Genomic DNA, 18,146 nt, shown 5'->3' with positions numbered 1-18,146 from the left:
CCAGCTTTAAACTTCCAGACCTCCTCCCACCCTTAGGGACCTCTCTGGGAAAAGACAGGGCACTCAGAGACTGCTTTAGAGCCTTCAGGCTTGTCTGTCCCTGGAAGAGCTCATCCTTCAGCAGGTTCGGCTCAGCAGGAGAACGGATAGGGAAAAAGGGTGCCAAGGAGGAGGATGGAAAAGAGGAGAAACCAAAAAGGTGGTGGAGGGGAGGAAGTGATAAGGGGTGTTCTCTTATCTTTATTCCAAAAGGAATGCACAAGTAGGGTTGCTCCTGTAGGGATAGGTCAGGAGCCCACACCCAATTCATTATCAGGAGGACTGGAAGCTTGTGAGCAAATCGAAAACCATGGAAAAAAGGCAGAGATGGTAAAGACAAATGGTGGAAGTCAAACACAGCTCTGGTGCAACCTGAAGAAATCCAGGACTCATCCCCCCGAAAGAACATTGCCATGTATTGACTGCCAACAGAAGACCCTCATTGTCCAGCACCAAGGGGCGGCTCTCCCACGTGGGGTTAGAAACGGGACACCCAGGCTGGTGACTGCCCGGCGAGCCTGGGGACACCTCATCCCCGGAGAACTGGAGGTGTCAGGGAGGGATTTGACAGAAGACCCTGCCTCAGCAGGATTTCCAAAGCTCCCTGATGGAGAGACGTGCTCCACCATGACTGACACCCTTTGGGAATTCCAGCCCCGCATCTACAGGTGCATTATCTTCTTTCAATTCACTCTGCAATGATGCCAGGACTGGATTTGGCGACAACCAACCTCTTTTCCGGCTGAACTGGAAGAAAACCACTGCGCATATTGATGACGCACCTGGTCATAAGTCCCCTCACATAAAACTTATTTCTTGATATTGCATGAAACGTTATCGGATTCAAAACCACCGTGACTGTGAGAGACATTCACCCAAGATCCCAACACAAAAATCCCAATAAATTTGGGTTTTGGGGTAAACCAGATGAGAAGCAGTCAGGTGTCCCAAGCTAGCTGCGGCCTTTGATGTTACCAGCAAAGAAGTCTATGCTTCCAAATTGTCCTTGAACATAAAAATATTGACTCTATCCATGCTCTCTCCCATTCTTAAACTATTTAAGCTTAATCTTCTGAATTCAAATCATCCCTCAGCACCATCCTTGATCTAGAAAGCCCAGTCTGGAAGCGACATCTCAATGGTGCCTACTACACATGCTTTATCATCTACATCAAGAAAATTTCGCTTCCATCTTTAGCATAAACTGATTATCTCTGGTAGGAAACTTGTTTCTTGCCAAGAGCCTTGACAGAGCTCAGGCCACGCATGACACATCTACCCCAAAATAATTACTTGGCCACGCACCGCATCTGCTCCTCAGGTTTCTGAGTTCCCCACCCTTCTTGTTTCATTCCGTGCGGAAAAATTAACTAATTAATCTATGTCTGACAGATGTTCTTTGAAAGAGACACCACGTCTTCAGAACACAAGATGATGAAAGGAGTAATCGAGTAGATTAGACTGACCAGAAAAGCAAGGATCGTAGCATGACAGCGGAAAGCACCGCCTTAAATCTTTCTCTGATATTTATGATGGTTTTATTTGCATATCAAACTGTGGGCCAATTAGCTGTATATAAATCTATGACGAAATTATGCCGCGTAGCTCTCCAAAGTGAAGAAACGCCAGGGCTGGGCCACATCATCACCCTTAACTCTGCCCCTCCAGGTGTTTCCATTCTAGCTCCCTCCTAATGACCGCGTACGATTTCCCAATAACGCAACTGAACGACGCGCGTCTTTCGCAATCGTAGAGAGGTATACGCAACATCTCCACATACTGCAAGCTACTTCGTGCGTGGTGGGACCTCCGCATCTCCCGTGGCCACTTCAGCGTCATTATGTTTTCGTTCTCCTCCAGCTAGTTACATCTGGCTACCGCCCCTTGTGGCAGACTACCATCTCCTCGGGGCAAGCTTCGAGGCTTCGTGCCACCCCGTAGGAGAGCGGGGATCCTGCTTGAAGACCCGTAGGTGCCGCTGGGATGCGAACGATAATAGAGACGCACGCCCTCATTTTACATATCAAGAGGAACGTGGGGAAGCAAGAGGCTGGTCCTGGAGCAGCACCGCCTGCCTGGAAGGGGTGCGCGTTTGTAGTCAAACTAGCCACCTCAATGAGGTCTCTGTGCTCTGCCAGATATCTGCAGAAGGCAGCACGCCAAGCCGGAGCCGACGGCCCCGTCTGCAGTTGCAGCCAGCGCCGCTCACAGCCTGTAAATTGGGCCAGCCACCTTGCCCGCGCAGGCGGGGAAAGGTCTGGGGAGAAGGGGTCCTGGAGGGGCAAGCAGCGCCGGTGCTCCTCATGGCTTTGTCTAGATGAGGAGCACGGGTGCAGGCCCCTGTAGAAATAAACCAGGCAGCTACGTGATCCCAGCCCTTCCCCACCCCTGGATTCAGCAGCTCTACCTTCTTTTAACACTCAGAATTGAAAATAAAATCGACTGAGTATGTTGCATTGTTATGACCATTACGTCCCGGTTACGTCCCACTCCTTCCTCTTGCCCCCTTCACCAACCTGCCCCTTTTACCCTCGGCCAGCCATATTACATCCCATGATGTTCTACACGTACAGACCACAGCTCAGGGCAAGACCCTAAAACCAGTGCCTCCGCTCCCTCCCAGTTCCCTTCCGCCAGGGTGCCTGGAGGAGTCTGGTGCTCCGCAGCCTGACGATGAAACAAGCCATCGAGTGGGGCAACCGCTAGGATGGACGACTGTACCACCTTACGATTACTGCCAGTCTGCCTTCACTCACCTAGGGCCACCAAATTAAGCCAGCAGGAGGTTCAAGACGAGCAAACAGAGATGGTTTCCCTGCAGCAGATGGTGGATCTGCAGAGCTCCTTGCTGAAGGACTTGCGGGAGCAAGCGCGCATGGGCTTCGGGAGAGACCGGATGTTCCGATGGGATTAATAAACAGATGCACCACTACGGGATCAGGAAATTGCCGTCACTGGAAACAAGTTTTCTTATAATCAATTAGATCAAGAGAAAGAGCCTCATAGCCCAAATTTCTTGCCGCTCTCACCACGAGTATTTGGCTCGTAGGTGAATTACGGCCCCAAGCAAGGGCAGCATCACTGAACTTCAGGCACATCAAAAGAGTTCCCACCTCAAATGGGTGGGACAGACACATCGTGGGAGGCATTTTACGGGTGGGGAAGCATCACCCAGACACCCTGTCAGACACGCCGCGCAAAAAAGCTGTGCCCGAGGTGGGAATCAAGCCCTGATCTCCTGAGCCCTCTTCCAGTTTCCTTCACGGTTGATAGACACCCGTCCTGCTGCCTTCCCTGTAGCTCGTACACCGTTGTATCTCAAGAGACCTATTTTTCCACCTGGAAACGTTGCCCAGAAAGCAAGTGAAAACGTTGGACATTAATGGAGAAGCAGTGACTCTCTGGGATAGCCCAAAATCAACTCTACAGCATTTGATGCGTGGGGGGGGGGACACGCACCACTGAAGGGACGCAACCGTCCTGTTCATACACCCACAATACGATTTACCTTCTTGACGATCTCATGATGCCACTTTTGGGTTGGGATTGATATCAACCACTCTGAGCTTTCCCTGCAGACGCGCTACCCAGTAGGTCTTCCTCCAGGAAAATCCCAGACGTAAACAAGCCATCCCCAGAGATGATGTGAAGCAGAGCAAGGAACGAGCCTGCGTTCCTCGGGACCATTTTTTTTTGGGTAGCAAGTTTGACTAATTTGAGCGATTAGGCACATATTCCGACATAAAATATTAATATGAGAACAAATCAAAGGCAGCTTGGCTGGCCAGGCTCCTGCTTTGAATTCATTACGTATATAAAAAAAAAAAAAAAGATAAAAAAGGAAAGGGGGGAGAAAAAAAAAAAAAAGGTTTTATCTTTTCAAGTACATATGAAAAGGTATAAATTCCCGCCCGACTGCAGCACTTGGCCTCGCTGCGCCGGTTAATTGGAACCAGCGTGCTCCGCTTCCCGGGCGTCCCATTCACAAGCGGGGAGAAGGAAGCATTCAATTTTTCAATAGGAAATTTCATCGCCGGAAAACAATCCACCTTCCTTGCCTCCGAAGAAAAGCCGGAGGGCGAGTTCTCTCCCCGACCACGGTTTCGGCTGACTGCCAGCCAGCCCCAGCCAGAGCTGCCGGCAGGCAGGAGGAAAAGCTGCAGCGCCGACTCCGCAGACCATCCCAAAGTCATGAGATCGCCCTCGACACAAAGCTCGGTGCTTTTTATTTTTTTTTCCCCTTGGAAACACATTGAGTTCTTTTCTTTTCCTTTGGGATTGCCCAGGGGTCCAGTTTGCAATTTTTCTTTCCGTAACCGCATGGGCTAAACAAGCCCAGATTTTGTCATGACACTTTTCCTGAGATTTTCAACTTTCCACCCAATTCCAGACCTGGGACTTCATGGAAAGCACCCGGCTGTATCCACAGGCCACGGACAGGGACTTCCCTAGAGGCAAAACCCACTTTAAGTGGGGTTTTATGAGCCTGGGACTGAGCAAAAATCACTTCACATCTTTTAATAGTTTTGTTGTTTGTTTTTTTTTTAAACTTCTTTCATTCCTAAAGTTGGTGCCTTAAAAAGTTCAATAAGGCTTCAAGGCCACAAAAACCTGTGAGATGCTCCAGCAGGACTCAAGAAAGCCAAGCGACAGGCAAAGGGACTAAGCAGAGCGCTGGCACGTGAAACGCAGCACGGGCCAACATAACACCGACGCAAAACAACTTCTGACAACGGTGGCTGTGAGGATGGAGCTTCAGGATTAAAAGAGACTCGGAAGCAATTATCCTGCCTTCCTCTATCCCATCACATCCAGGGCCAGAGGGCTGGATGAGGAAGCAATCACGGCCAACGCATGGAGCTCCTCAAAAGTACATCAAACTCCGTCTTTACACCTCTTTTCCTCCTAATGTCTCTAGAAAAGGGTTGGCGCAGAGTCATTCTCAGCTGATCCGTAGAAACGGTCTCCTGACCCCCAGTGTGGCATCACTGAGGTACTTTTAGCTGCCATGAGCTGATCGGTAAAGGGAATTTCTGAAGCAGAGACGTGCGACTGGGAGTGCAGACCCGGACCAGTAACTGATGGCACAAGGGGCAGGAGATGGGCGACGCTGAGGGCAGCAGCTGGAGCGGAATAAGGAAAGCTGAGCACAAAGCCAGCATGGAGTCACATGGAGCGCTGGATATTTTGGGCGATGGAGGCCTTGGTGTTCCTCCACTCCAGCAGGAGATTGTGTGTTCCTCTCGAGAAAGCAGGATACAGTTGTCCCGAGGCTACCTAGAGTTAGGTATAGGATGCCTTACACAGCCCCAAAGGAAGACATCAGCACTATAGCATCAAAGTGCCAAAAGAGTCCTCAAGAAGTCTTCTGGTTCACCCTTGGCCCAAAGCAGGGATCCCCAAGGACGCACAGGAGATGCTTGTCTACTTCAGGACTGCCAAGGATGGATCCACAGCACCTAAAGGGGCCCACAGGAAAGACGGGGAGGGACTCTGGAGCAGGGAGGGTAGTGATAGGACGATGGGGAATGGTTTTAACTGGAAGAGGGGAGATTGAGATGAGATATTGGAAGAAATTGTTTGCTGTGAGGGCAGTGAGCCCCTGGCCCAGGTTGCCCAGAGAAGCTGTGGCTGCCCCATCCCTGGAGGAGTTCAAGGCCAGGTTGGACAGGGCTTGGAGCAACCTGGTGGTCTGGTGGGAGGTGTCCCTGCCCAGGGCAGGGGGTTGGAACTGGGTGATCTTGAAAGTCTTTTCCAACTCTAACCATTTTATAATTCTGTGATTCTATTGTCCCTGGTGTTTCACCAACCTTTTCTTTAGAGGTACTTCACTGCCCTAAGGATTTGCTCTCAATGGGAAGACCCGTCACTGGATTCTACTAACTCCTCAACAAGCCAAGAAAGTCAGGCAACACTTTATCTTTGCTGGACTTCATCCTGGCCTTGACACACAAGGCTTGGGCCACCCTGTTGAACTCAAGGCTCCAAGCCCTAATCCAGACCTGCGCACCAGAGCTTATCGCTCTCCTTGAGCACCAAGGATCACGCTAAACCCCAACAAATTTTGGACCAAATGAAAGGCGAGCATCTATTTTTGCAAGCCAGGGTCACCTTTGTTGAGCTGCCACCAAAGCCTCTCCTCTAAGTCATTAAGTGCGATGGCCAAAACATGATTCCACCTCGCTCCTCTCCCGCCTCTTCAAGGGCAGGATGGCAGTACTCGAGCCGCTGCAGCGCTGATTGTCCTATTGTTCCACAAAGTGGTTCTTCTCCAGCAAATTGAACGCTGAGAGCCATCAGAGAGCGCCCCGGACAAAGGGACCAGCGCCTGTTTCTGGGATTATTAGAGGGAAGCAGAAAGAAGCCTCTTGAAGAGTCTTCGCGGCACTTAACGTTGACAGCTGGAAATAATGGATAGGACAAAAACAGAGCAAAGATGATTTAAATTAGGCAACTTCCCGGAAAGTGGTGTTCACTTAAGCTTCCAAAGGAGAATTGCTATTTCTTAGAAATGTTAACGCTCACGTCTGTGCGCGCTCCCCCTCTGCAGCGTATATACACACACTCCCATCCATTTTTGGGTGCTCTATAGAGCAAATTTGTTCAATTTGCCAGTGGACGCCACATCCCTTCCATTAGGAGACGGAAAAGGTGTAAATGAGCAACATCAGCGGCAGCTCATCAATCCTCAAACAAAAACAACCTTTAATTTCTATCCGCCGCCAAAAGTTCAGGGACCTGTAGGTAGAGATTTACATGCACGTGCTCCAGAAATCATTCATTACACAGCTCCGCCAACGTCAGCCGGAGGAGAGGGGCCTCACTCTTACTCCGGGGGTTTGACCCAGACAGAACGACAAAAGCCCTGAAGAAACTTCAGTGCCATCTCATGCCAGTCCCAGCTTGGTGGGACCAGCGTGGGGCTCGTTTTAAGTAAGCGGCATCTCCCATCTATACCCATCATCTTCCTCCTGCCTCGGGGAGCCCACCCGTGCTGCCTGCCAGCATCCTTCGGGATCCCTCTTCTGGTGCTACGTCTTCTGCCAGAGCCGGACCGAGACGAAGTCACTCGGAGCGAGTCCTTGTATGAGGGGGAGGCCCAGGCATCCCCTCTGGGCTCCCTGCACACGTGGGTACAGCTTCCCACTTCAAGCAAGGCATCTCCCAGCGGCCCGAGCCACCTGAGATGACAGGGTGGCTTCTCCCTTCCGTGCTCTCCCTTCCGGGAAACGTAGCTACCGCCAGCAAAACTGGAGCGACAGCACTGCCGAACAGAAGGACTGCCTTGAGAGCTCCTTCCTTTTGCTGTGGCTGTCCTACCAAAGCAGCTCCCAAGCAGCCTTAGTGGTGGGACCCTTATATTTGCTGCCATCTCCATAGCTCCTGCCCAGAGCATCCGTGTTTGCCGCCAGGACCCCAACAAGGCCGCGCCGACCACAGTGGCTTGCTGTGCTTTGGTGCAGCCTTAAAATGGCCGGTCTTGAGCAGACGCTACTAGATACCACCCGTTGGAAATGCGCTGGTGATGCCTCCTCCACTCCCCGCATGCTGGGACTTGCCTAGGTCTGTCTCTCCTCTCCTCCATCATCCTCCTCATTTCACCCAGAAACCCTGCCCGAGGTATCTGCCGGACCAGGGCACCCAGATGTCCCGCAGGATGTTCACGCATGCACACAGGACATCTTTGCACCAGGGCATGGAGCACCCACGTTATCTCTGACTTCGTTCTGGGCACGGGGTCAAACATGGAGAGGCCAGGGGACAACATCCCACCCTCTCTCCCATGGTGGCTGTGAGCAGGGCTCAGTCCCCAGAGGACTGAGCCCCCAAGGCACAGGGAGCTGAGAGGCAGCCACAGAACCATAGAATGGTTAGATTTGGAAGATCATCCAGTTCCCATCCCCCTGCCATGGGCAGGGACACCTCCCACCAGCCCAGGTTGCTCCAAGCCCCGTCCAACCTGGCCTCGAACACCTCCAGGGATGGGGCAGCCACAGCTTCTCTGGGCAACCTGGGCCAGGGGTTCATCGCCCCCACAGCAAATAATTTCTGCCTAATATCTCACCGAAATCTCCCCTCTTCCAGTTTAAAACCGTTCCCCCTTGTCCTATGGCTCCCCTCCCTGATCCAGAGTCCCTCCCCAGCTTTCCTGGAGCCCCTTGAGGGACTGGAAGGGGCTCTAAGGTCTCCCCGGAGCCTTCTCTTCTCCAGGCTGAACCCCCCAACTCTCTCAACCTGTCCTCCCAGCAGAGGGGCTCCAGCCCTCCGGTCCCAGCAGCACAGGTCACGGTGCGGCTATCATACAGCCCCTCTTACGCTGTCATCACCCAGCTGCTTCAGCCCCAGAGACCCAACAAACCCATTTCCCAGAGTCTCAAGGCTTTTTAAATCCCTCGGCATCAGCCCAGGCTGCTTCCAAGAATCCTTCATCACTGTTGGGACCGGTGTTCCTCCTCACCCAGACGGCAGCTATCCCTCAGCCAGGGAAGCAGGAGAGGGGTGGAGTGACACGCACGTTGCACCGGGTGAATGAGCAAGCTGTCTGCTTTCGATAGATTTGCTTACACTCTGGCGGCGATCCGTCTTTCCAGACGCGGCGCTTTGGTTTTATGACCGGAAACACCACGCGAAAGCAGCTCCTGAGCATCAGAGGATGCAGCCCGGCAAATCCTGCGCTCATCGCCGCGACGGATAAAAGCCCGTTTAAAATGGTTCCCCACGCATGGAGCCCTCTGCAAGCACCTTTGCAACAATGGGTGCTTCATACCTTCCTTGCACCCAAGTAACAAGGCTGCTGGCCTGTTTGGCCACCTAAAACCCTGAGACACCATAGCAGTAGCTGGAAGGTGATGGTGGGACCGATCCTGGCAACTAACACCATCCTTGAAGAGAGGAGCCTTCACAACAGCTCCCAGGAGTCCCCCAACACCACCCCTCTGCTGAGACACCGTGAGGTCTCCGTTCTGCAAAGACTGCCTTTGCAGCCCAAGGGGCAGACAGCGCTGGCATCGGATAAGGTTCACGGATGGGGCAGACAGAGCTGGGAACGTCGCTCTGGGTTTGTGCAGCATCTGGCACACCGGGACCTGACCCAGGCGTCCCCAGGTCCTGCTGCAGCACCAGTATGCAGTAATGGCTCTAATAGGGGTAGAGGAGGGAGGACGAGAAGAAGGGAGGAGGACAAGAAGAAGGGAGGAGGACGAGAAGAAGGGAGGAGGACGAGAAGAAGGGAGGAGGAGCAAGGAAGAAGGAGGACGAGAAGAAGGGAGGAGAAGCAAGGAAGAAGGAGAACAAGAAGAAAGGAGGAGAAGCAAGGAAGAAGGAAGACAAGAAGAAAGGAGGAGAAGCAAGGAGGAGATGCAAGGAAGGAGGACAAGAAGAAAGGAGGAGAAGGAAGGAAGAAGGAGGACAAGAAGAAAGGAGGAGAAGCAAGGAGGAGAAGCAAGGAAGGAGGAGGACAAGAAGAAAGGAGGCGAAGCAAGGAAGAGGTCTCTGAATTCACCATTAATACATTTAATGGAAGTGGAGCAACACCTGGATCCATTCGGCATGGAATGAGGCCACCATACTGTTCTTTCTGCAGGCAGTCAGTAAAGCAGCTCACCTCCTGTCCTCTGCTCCGGCACGGAGAAGATGCCGGAGAGCAGAAGCATGGACACGTTATGGGCGAGAGATGCTGCAGAAATGCCGACCAGACACTCTCTAACAGGAACGTGCCAGGCAGCAAAGATGGTGAAAACCAACCTGCCCTCACGGACGTCTTTCAATCCCATTTGTGAAACAGGAGACTCAGGAAAATTGGAAAGGAAACCATGGGTGGTGTGAAAGTGGGACAAGACAACATCTGTTCTGGAGTCCCGCAGCTGGAAGGCACACAACCTGCCTTTGCTGTGGCTGCAAGGGACACTCCGGTCCAGCGAGGGCTTGGAGGAGAGGAGAAAGCTGCCCGCTGGGCTTTGTGCTCTGGGATTCAACCAGCACATCCACACACCACAACTGAGCTGGAGGACCAGGGGCCTCACCCCGCTCTCACCCCTCCCCACGAGCCCCAGCGCGACCTCGCATCCGGCGACACCTCCTTCGGGCATTCCTTAAACGCCCCCTAAAAAGACCACCACAGGTCAAGACGCGGGCATGACCCACCGCTGCGTGGTGACCCATGGGGTGGGAGGGCAGCGGGATGCAGGAGTGAACGGAGCGCTGCTCTGACGGGCAGACGGCCCTTCGTGGTGCTCCCCTGCTCCTTCCTCAAAATCAGCCAGAAAACAGCAACCGGAGCTTCTCGATGGCACAGCAGCCTGCAAAGCAGTTCCCAGTGAGCCTGCCATACCACACCTCAGAGAAGCGTGCGAGAAAGATAGGGATACACGTGGGAATAATTTGGGATTTTATCCTCTTCCCGAAGCACGAACGGAGAGGGAGTGCAAATTACTGCTTTCTATTACAGCTGGCAGAAAATTTGCAAAATATCAAAACGCTGAATGTGCTCATGATGCTGTAGGTGGGAAAATTCTTACGGATCATCTAATCTAATAATCTAATCTAATCTAATAATCTAATCTAACCTAAATCTCAAAGTATTTACAGAACCACAGTCCTTACCATGGTTTCAAAGCGGTATTTCCAAGCTGACGTTCCCGAAGGTTAAGACCGAAAGCTGAGTAAATCCTCGGTTCAACTTGCTCTTTACTGGAAAGACAGAAAGAAAAAGGAAGAAGAAAAGAGAAATAAAAATAAAAATAAAACTGAAGGAGAGGGGAAAAAGAAAAGGGGAGAGGAAAAGAGGAAAAAAAAAAGGGGGAGAGGAAAAAAAAGGGGAGAAGAAAGAAAAAGGGGGAGAGGGAAAAAAGGAAGGGGGAGAGGGAAAAAAGAAAGGGGGAGAGGGAAAAAAGAAAGGGGGAGAGGAAAGAAAAAAAGGGGGAGAGGAAAGAAAAAAAGGGGGAGAGGAAAGAAAAAGGGGGAGAGGGAAAAAAGAAAGGGGGAGAGGGAAAAAAGAAAGGGGGAGAGGGAAAAAAGAAAGGGGGAGAGGGAAGAAAAAAAGGGGGAGAGGAAAGAAAAAAAGGGGGAGAGGAAAGAAAAAAGGGGGAGAGGAAAGAAAAAAGGGGGAGAGGAAAGAAAAAAGGGGGAGAGGAAAGAAAAAAAGGGGGAGAGGAAAGAAAAAAAGGGGGAGAGGAAAGAAAAAAGGGGGAGAGGAAAGAAAAAAGGGGGAGAGGAAAGAAAAAGGGGGAGAGGAAAGAAAAAGGGGGAGAGGGAAAAAAGAAAGGGGGAGAGGGAAAAAAGAAAGGGGGAGAGGGGAAAAAAAGGGGGAGAGGAAAGAAAAAAGGGGGAGAGGAAAGAAAAAAAGGGGGAGAGGAAAGAAAAAAAGGGGGAGAGGAAAGAAAAAAAGGGGGAGAGGAAAGAAAAAAAGGGGGAGAGGAAAGAAAAAAGGGGGAGAGGAAAGAAAAAAAGGGGGAGAGGAAAGAAAAAAGGGGGAGAGGAAAGAAAAAGGGGGAGAGGAAAGAAAAAAAGGGGGAGAGGAAAGAAAAAAGGGGGAGAGGAAAGAAAAAGGGGGAGAGGAAAGAAAAAGGGGGAGAGGAAAGAAAAAGGGGGAGAGGAAAGAAAAAAGGGGGAGAGGAAAAAAGGAGAAATAAAGAGAGAATAAGAAAGAAAGAAGGAAACGAAAAGGGAAGGTGAACAAAAAAGGCAAAAAAGAAAAAGGGGGGAAGAAAAAGGAGGAAAAAAGAAAAAGGAGAAAGAAAAAGGGGGGAGGAAGAAAAGGAAAAAAAAAAAAAGCGGGGGGGGGAAGAGAGAAAGCCAGCAAGGAAGAAAATCTAGAAAATTGATAGTTTCCAGATACCAAAGGAACAACCTCAAGTCATTTTTTAAAAAGTCCGAGTCCTTCCTAATAAGATGCCTAACAGTCTGTGAATTATACAGCCATAAAACTTCCACTTATACGCGACATTTGCTGGTAGGAATAAATCAGGGCTCAGGAAAAGAGGAGACGCTTTGGAGTTCGACGGGTATTATCCCTGTCTCTAAGTGTATTAGCGGTGGTCTGAAAGCAGGACATTGTCATCCAGACAGACGGACGATGTTCATAACCAACGGTAATTTGTAGGACGCGTAATTAGCTCCTACCAAAATAGCACAGCATGTGGGGTTTGGGGTTTTGGTTTTTTTTTTTTTTGCCCTTTTTAGTAGATACAGTCGCGTCGTTTCTTTTGGCTCGTTGAAACGAAATCTGCTCTGCACGAGCGGAGCAAGAGCTCAGACCTTCAGCAGCTCGGATGAAACAGGTGGCCAGGCATCAGGGGAAATGCAGCTGCTTTTTTTTTTTTTTTGAAAAAGCTAATAAAATAAACAGATGATTATAGAAAATGAAGATGAAGCTGGCTTCTCTTTCAAAAAAAAAAAAAAAAAAAAAAAAGAAAAGTCAGGGACTAAGTTTAGACTGAGCAAACGCTGATTGAAAACACACCCTGCCATCACCTCGCTGAGTTTTACCAACTCCGCGGAGTTTTCAGCTAAAAAAAAAAAATATTTAGGAAAAGAAGAATCACCCGCTCAGGGCTGATCATCCCCAAGCCCGCGGCTGGCTGCAAAGACCGGCTGCCTCTGGTTTAACATCAACCAGGCTGGGGGCTCCCGAAAGTCAGGTTTAAGCCTTCATCCCTGCCCTCGTCATCCCCCCCACCAGACGACAGCGCGCAGCACTTCCGCGGAAGTGGAAATTTGGATCTGGTGAAGTCCCAACCCTTTAATTTGCCGCCGGGAAAAAGTTCGGAGGCATCTCTCCTGCATGCTCCGCGGCCGCTCGCTTAAAACCGTTGGTTATTTCACGGTGGAGATGCACCAAAAAAATAAACTAGAAGGGGGGGGGGGGGAAATAAAGCCCAAACCCACCCCAGAAAATAAATGCCTGTATCCCTAAACAAAGCGTCAGTGTGGAGCCAGCACACCCTTATATTTAGCGCCGCAGGCAAAGCCTTAAAGTTGTAGCACGTTTATTTTCCGTGAATCACGTCAAAGCTACAAGATCAAAAAAATAAAAAAATAAAAAAAATCCCCGAACTCTTGCTGTTTGCCCCTTTTTTCTCCCATGGGGCACACCGGGCTTGTTGCTATCACCGCTTTATTTTTATTTTCTGAGCTCAGGAGTTTTGGGGATGGATTAAGAGACTTCAACAAGCTCAGCTGAAGTTACCCCAAGCGAACGCAAGTGCAGATTCCCGCAACCCCGAATTATCGACTTGGGGGTTTTGTTTGGTTTTTTTTTTTTTTTTTTACGGTGGAAAAAAAAAGTAGTTATCAGGCTGAAATGACACCTCATAATATTTAGAAAATGCTTAAGGGCTGGTTGCTGGTCTGAAAGGTTCTGAATTCCTCCTACGTCTACCTGCCCCAGCAGAGCCAGCCTGGGCGGCAGCCAAGGTCAAAGCCCATTTGCAGAGGGCACGATCTGCTGGGATGTCCGACACAGACAAACACGGAGAAGAAGGGAAAACGGGAGCTACGGAGAGGCGACGGGACCTGCCTCCCACCCCTCCTGAGGCTGCATCCAGCCCTAACCACCCCACCGCCTCCCTCTTGGCCTTGCGACTCGCTTTCGCTTTTCATGCAATGCCAAAAGGCCCGGGCGCCGCGGCAGATGCCGCGCGTTGAATTGCGGCCTCCTTTGCCAAAAACGCGGGGAGAGCGGAAGGCTCGGCCAGCCCATAAAAATTCGCCTCTCCACTTTGCCACTCGCACAGCTGTACCGCGACGGCAGGGTCTGGAGCCGGGGTTATCTACGGGGACGTCGTGGGGGAAAGGGATATGAGTCCATCTCACCACAGCAGGAGCCGCGTTCAAGGCCAGGCTGGATGAGGCTTGGAGCAACTTGGGCTGGTGGGAGGTGTCCCTGCCCAGGGCAGGGGGGTTGGAACTAGATGATCTTTAAGGTCCCTTCCAACCCGAACCACTCTATGAGTCTATGATAAGCTGTCACTGACCTTCCAGAGATCCCTACGCAAGCTTCAGGGGAAAATCTTCAAGGATTGACTGTGATATTTCATCTTTCTCCCCCTCTTCCCTTTAACTTTCCAGCAAAGCTGAATGCAGAAGAGCGCCCTAAAACCCTCACGAGAAAGAAATCAATCGTTTGCTTGCCGAGCAAGTAGCTACAGAACTCGTTTGGTTAGTCAACCACTCATCTTCTCTTTATTCCATCAAAAGGGTCGTTCCCTCAACAGTCATAACATCTGACAGCAGGACAACCCATAACCCCTGCCACGAGGATCCACACGCTCCAAATGGCAACCGTCGCTGGGTCAACCCTGCCTTAGACAATAAAACACGAAAACGTCAACCAAGTCTATGCTCTGCCATGAAAGCCTGCCTCCACACCCAGCAAAGAGGTCTTCTCCCTTTCACTGACGTTTCAACGATACGATATTGACCCGAAGTTTATTTTTTTTTTTGCACGCATTTTAAGAAAATACTGAAAATATTTCTTCAGGAAAGGAACCGCCGTCCTTCCCACACCTCTCACCAGGGGACAGGGCGGTCCCCTGCAGAATGGCAACATGCTGCTGTGGCTTCCCTCCCCGTCAGCATCATTTCCTACGTCAGATGAGAAGATAGGAGTGAAAAGCCATTTTCCCTTTCCACCCTGTGTTTTCAAGCTGATTGGCAACCTGGGAACTTCTTTTCTCCTGCACAAGACCCGACATTAACCCAGTGGTAAAGAAGCATCATCATCATAGGCTTAAGAGCACCAGTCTTTGGAATGATGTCCCACATCTTCCCCCAACCTTTCCCCTCCAAGCGTTCCACAGCTTAGCACAAGGTGGAGGATCACAGAATCACAGAATGGTTTGGGTTGGAAGGAACCTTCAAGATCATCTAGTTCTAACCCCCCACCGCGGGCAGGGACACCTCCCACTAGACCCAGGTTGCTCCAAGCCCCGTCCAACCTGGCCTTGAACACCTCCAGGGACGGGGCATCCACAACTTCTCTGGGCCACCTGTAATGATGAGCAGGTTCGGCTTTAGCGCGAGGTTGCACCACGCTACAGCGACAGCCAAGACATGGCACATTTGACAGCTACACCAGATGCGATTTAGAAGTTGGGAATCAACTAACGATGCACACAGCAGAGCGGCTTTTCTTGCTGCACAGGCCAACTCTGGAGGGACCCCATGAGAAAAAAAACCCGTATTGTGTCAATGTACAGGCATTTGGAGACAACCCAACAGCAGATCTCTTGACTGAAAGGGATATTTTTGTTTGTTTGTTCTGAACTGTTGCTTGCCAGTGCAGGACCTCACGTTGGGCATTTGTCCTAGCACACAGTTGACATGCCAGACGCTCTTTCGTCTTGCTAATCGTTGAAACAAACTGCATATTGAATGAGGTCCTTTGAGGTTGGCAGGGGCTTCACATAACGGCCAGCGTTGAGCTAATTCTGCTTCCACTGAATGGAATAGCAAATGCACATTGGCAAAATGCTCTTCGCTAATTTTTTTTTTTTAATAACGCAAAACCGAAAGCGCTAGAACAACGGCGAATGCCCTCAGAAACCTCTTCCCCTCTCCAGGTCAACCCCCTTGCTGGCCTCCAGCTTGTAGAAAGACCAGCGTGGCACTGAACACCAGAGATGGGCAAACCACCTCACGGGGTCCAATGGCAGCTTTATTCAGGCTCAGGTGGTCGCGTATCAGCCAGCCCTTCCTTCTCCTAGTCCATGTGTGCTGTGCTCTCCAGCAGAAGTAAGAGGAGCTGAGCAGCAAGCTCAGATGAATGGGGAGTTTAAAAAGCTGAGCAGGAGACTGGAAATAGATCTAAGTGGTGGGCCTCGGAGCCTTAGGAAGCGTTTGTCAGAGCTACAGGAACCTGGGGACCACGAGGGATCACCTGAAGGACTGAGTCCCACTGCAGGACACCGTGTAAGAGATGGGTAATCTACATGGGACCACAACACGTCAACTCAGGCCTGCACCATGGGAAGACACACCTTCAGAAAGAGCTGTCTAGCCCCATGTCTTGTTTTTAAGAGTGGCCGACATGGGATATGCAGGAGGAATGTACAGAAACGTATGAACATACGGAGGTGCTTCCTTCCCACTCAACCCAACCAGCTGCTGACCATCCATCCCACCTGTGAGAGGTTCCCAGGCTGGAGGCTGCATCTGAACCCTAGAGCTAACAGCCCTCGCTGAGCCTTGAATTCGTCTAATTGCTTTTCGAACCCTTTTATATCTTTGGCCTCCAAAATACTTGGTGCCAACAAGCACCCCACTTTAATTACGCGCTGCGTGAAAAACTATTTCCTTTTGTTTGCCTTGAACCTGCTGCCAAATAATTTCATTTCACAGCCATTCGTTTCTGGGTTAGAAAAGAGACAATGAATAAACCGCTCCCTGCTCCCCTTCTCCACACCAGTCATGGTTTGATATTTCTGTCTGTCTGAAATCTCCAAGGACATGTTCAAGATCAGGCTGGACAGGTCTCCGAGCAACCTCATCTAGTTGAAGACGTCCCTGTCCATGGCAGGGGGTTGGAACGAGATGGTCTTTAAGGTCCCTTCCAACCAAAACCATTCTACGGTTTTTATAGCCCTGAGGGACCTCATCCATTGAGCCTTCTTCCTATGGGTTCTTCCTACCTTCTTCCACATTGGGGTGCACGTTGGCCAAGATGTTCCTGCACCATGAAGTCCAGCCACATGTGTCACGCTCTCCTTTTCTTCTCAACCTTCATGCCAACTTGTAGCATTCAATCCTTCATTTCCTTCAATCAGAAATTCAAGCCAGAACCCAAACCCCTCCATTCCAGACATTCCTGAGCGTTGCGGCTCTGGACATCTGGCTCTAAATTTTGCAGCTTTCACCCATGATCCCTACACACCAGATGGCTGCAGCGAAAAAAAGAAAAAGTCATTCTTCTCCACGTCCAAGGCACAGCAAAACTATAACATCACTGCATCTGCAGCAGCTTCCAAAATAGAAAGTGGGCCACGGGGGCGGGAGAAGAGGACACGGAAGGACAAACAGCATCCTAGGACATCAGAGAGCGCAAGACCTTGGCCAGACCAGGGGCAGATTTCACTGAAATGAGTTGCCCAGAGAGGTGGGAGATGCCCCATCCCTGGAAACATTCCAGGCCAGGCTGGATGGGGCTCTGAGCAACCCGATCTAGTTGAAGATGTCCCTGCTCGTGGCAGGGGCGGGTTGGACTAGATGGCCTTGAATGGTCCCTTCCAACCCAAACCATTTGATGATTCTATGAGCGTGCACGTGCCCGCGCGCACGCCAGCGGACGGCTGCTCTCCTAACTAGGACACCGCAGGCTTAAATCGCAACGCTTGGCATGGCACAGGGCAGGGCAGCGTCTCCAGCTTCCTCCATCCCCCTCGATATTTATGTTACAACCAGCCGGATTCATTTTTTGCTGACTGCGCTGGCTTGCCCTCCCTCTGCCCTCTGCAGAATTTCATTAATGCTGCTTTGCTGGCTGGGGAGGGGAAAAAACAGTCTCTTATTTTGATTTTATTCCTCCCCTCTCTCCCTTTGGCTTCAAAGTACTTTCAAGGATCTCCTCCTGGTGTCTACACGTAACATCCCTTGGCATTACCCAGAGCAAGACAACGCTCTGGGGCTGCTTCTAAGTCTTAAGCCCTGATACCAAGCCATCACTGTCGGAGCACGTTGAGCACAAGGGACCTCACTGCTGAAGATCAGGAGCCCAGCCGAAGACCAGAAGGGATGTCACCATCACCACCATGGTGCAAAGCTCTTCCAGGGGAGATGTAGCCCTTGGAGGCAGCAGGATGGGGAACCAGAGCTGCAACCTCAGCACAGGGCTACCCAAAATGGACTTCGAGCCCCACAGGTACCCTGGGGAGAGTCAGTGATCCAAGGAAAGCCAGGGATGGACCTCAGCATCCCCCTCATCGAGCACCACAAGGCAGCCTTGCTTTGCCCAGCGCTGGCTAGATGATTTTTTCCCAGCACAGGAGCTACAGGAGGATGTCTAAATATTTCAAAGCCACCAATAAAAGCAGCCACCAGGAAACTACCCAAGCTCCAGCTGCCTCCTCTCCCCCCGCAATCTACCGTCAGCAGACACACGCACCAAAGAGTCT

The 18,146-nt window shown here is 50.9% G+C and overlaps 1 protein-coding gene across 4 annotated transcripts in view; it reads right to left on the bottom strand.

Moving 5' to 3' along the window:
- The window catches only part of LOC128901996 (zinc finger and BTB domain-containing protein 7C-like), a 163,358-nt gene that overhangs the window by 97,532 nt on the left and 47,680 nt on the right, over positions 1 to 18,146 (bottom strand). Inside the window, exon 1 of one of the 4 annotated variants that reach the window (XM_054184244.1) lies at positions 10,642 to 10,729. The exons of the other annotated variants lie outside the window; for them this stretch is intronic. The gene's annotated coding sequence lies outside the window, so the exon portion shown is untranslated. Of the gene's footprint in view, positions 1 to 10,641; positions 10,730 to 18,146 lie in introns of those variants that run through there. 4 annotated transcript variants of the gene reach the window in all.

This window comes from Rissa tridactyla, chromosome W, assembly GCF_028500815.1.
Source record: "Rissa tridactyla isolate bRisTri1 chromosome W, bRisTri1.patW.cur.20221130, whole genome shotgun sequence".
Classification (NCBI taxonomy): Eukaryota; Metazoa; Chordata; class Aves; order Charadriiformes; family Laridae; genus Rissa; species Rissa tridactyla.
This window is presented reverse-complemented; position numbering and strand designations above follow the sequence as displayed.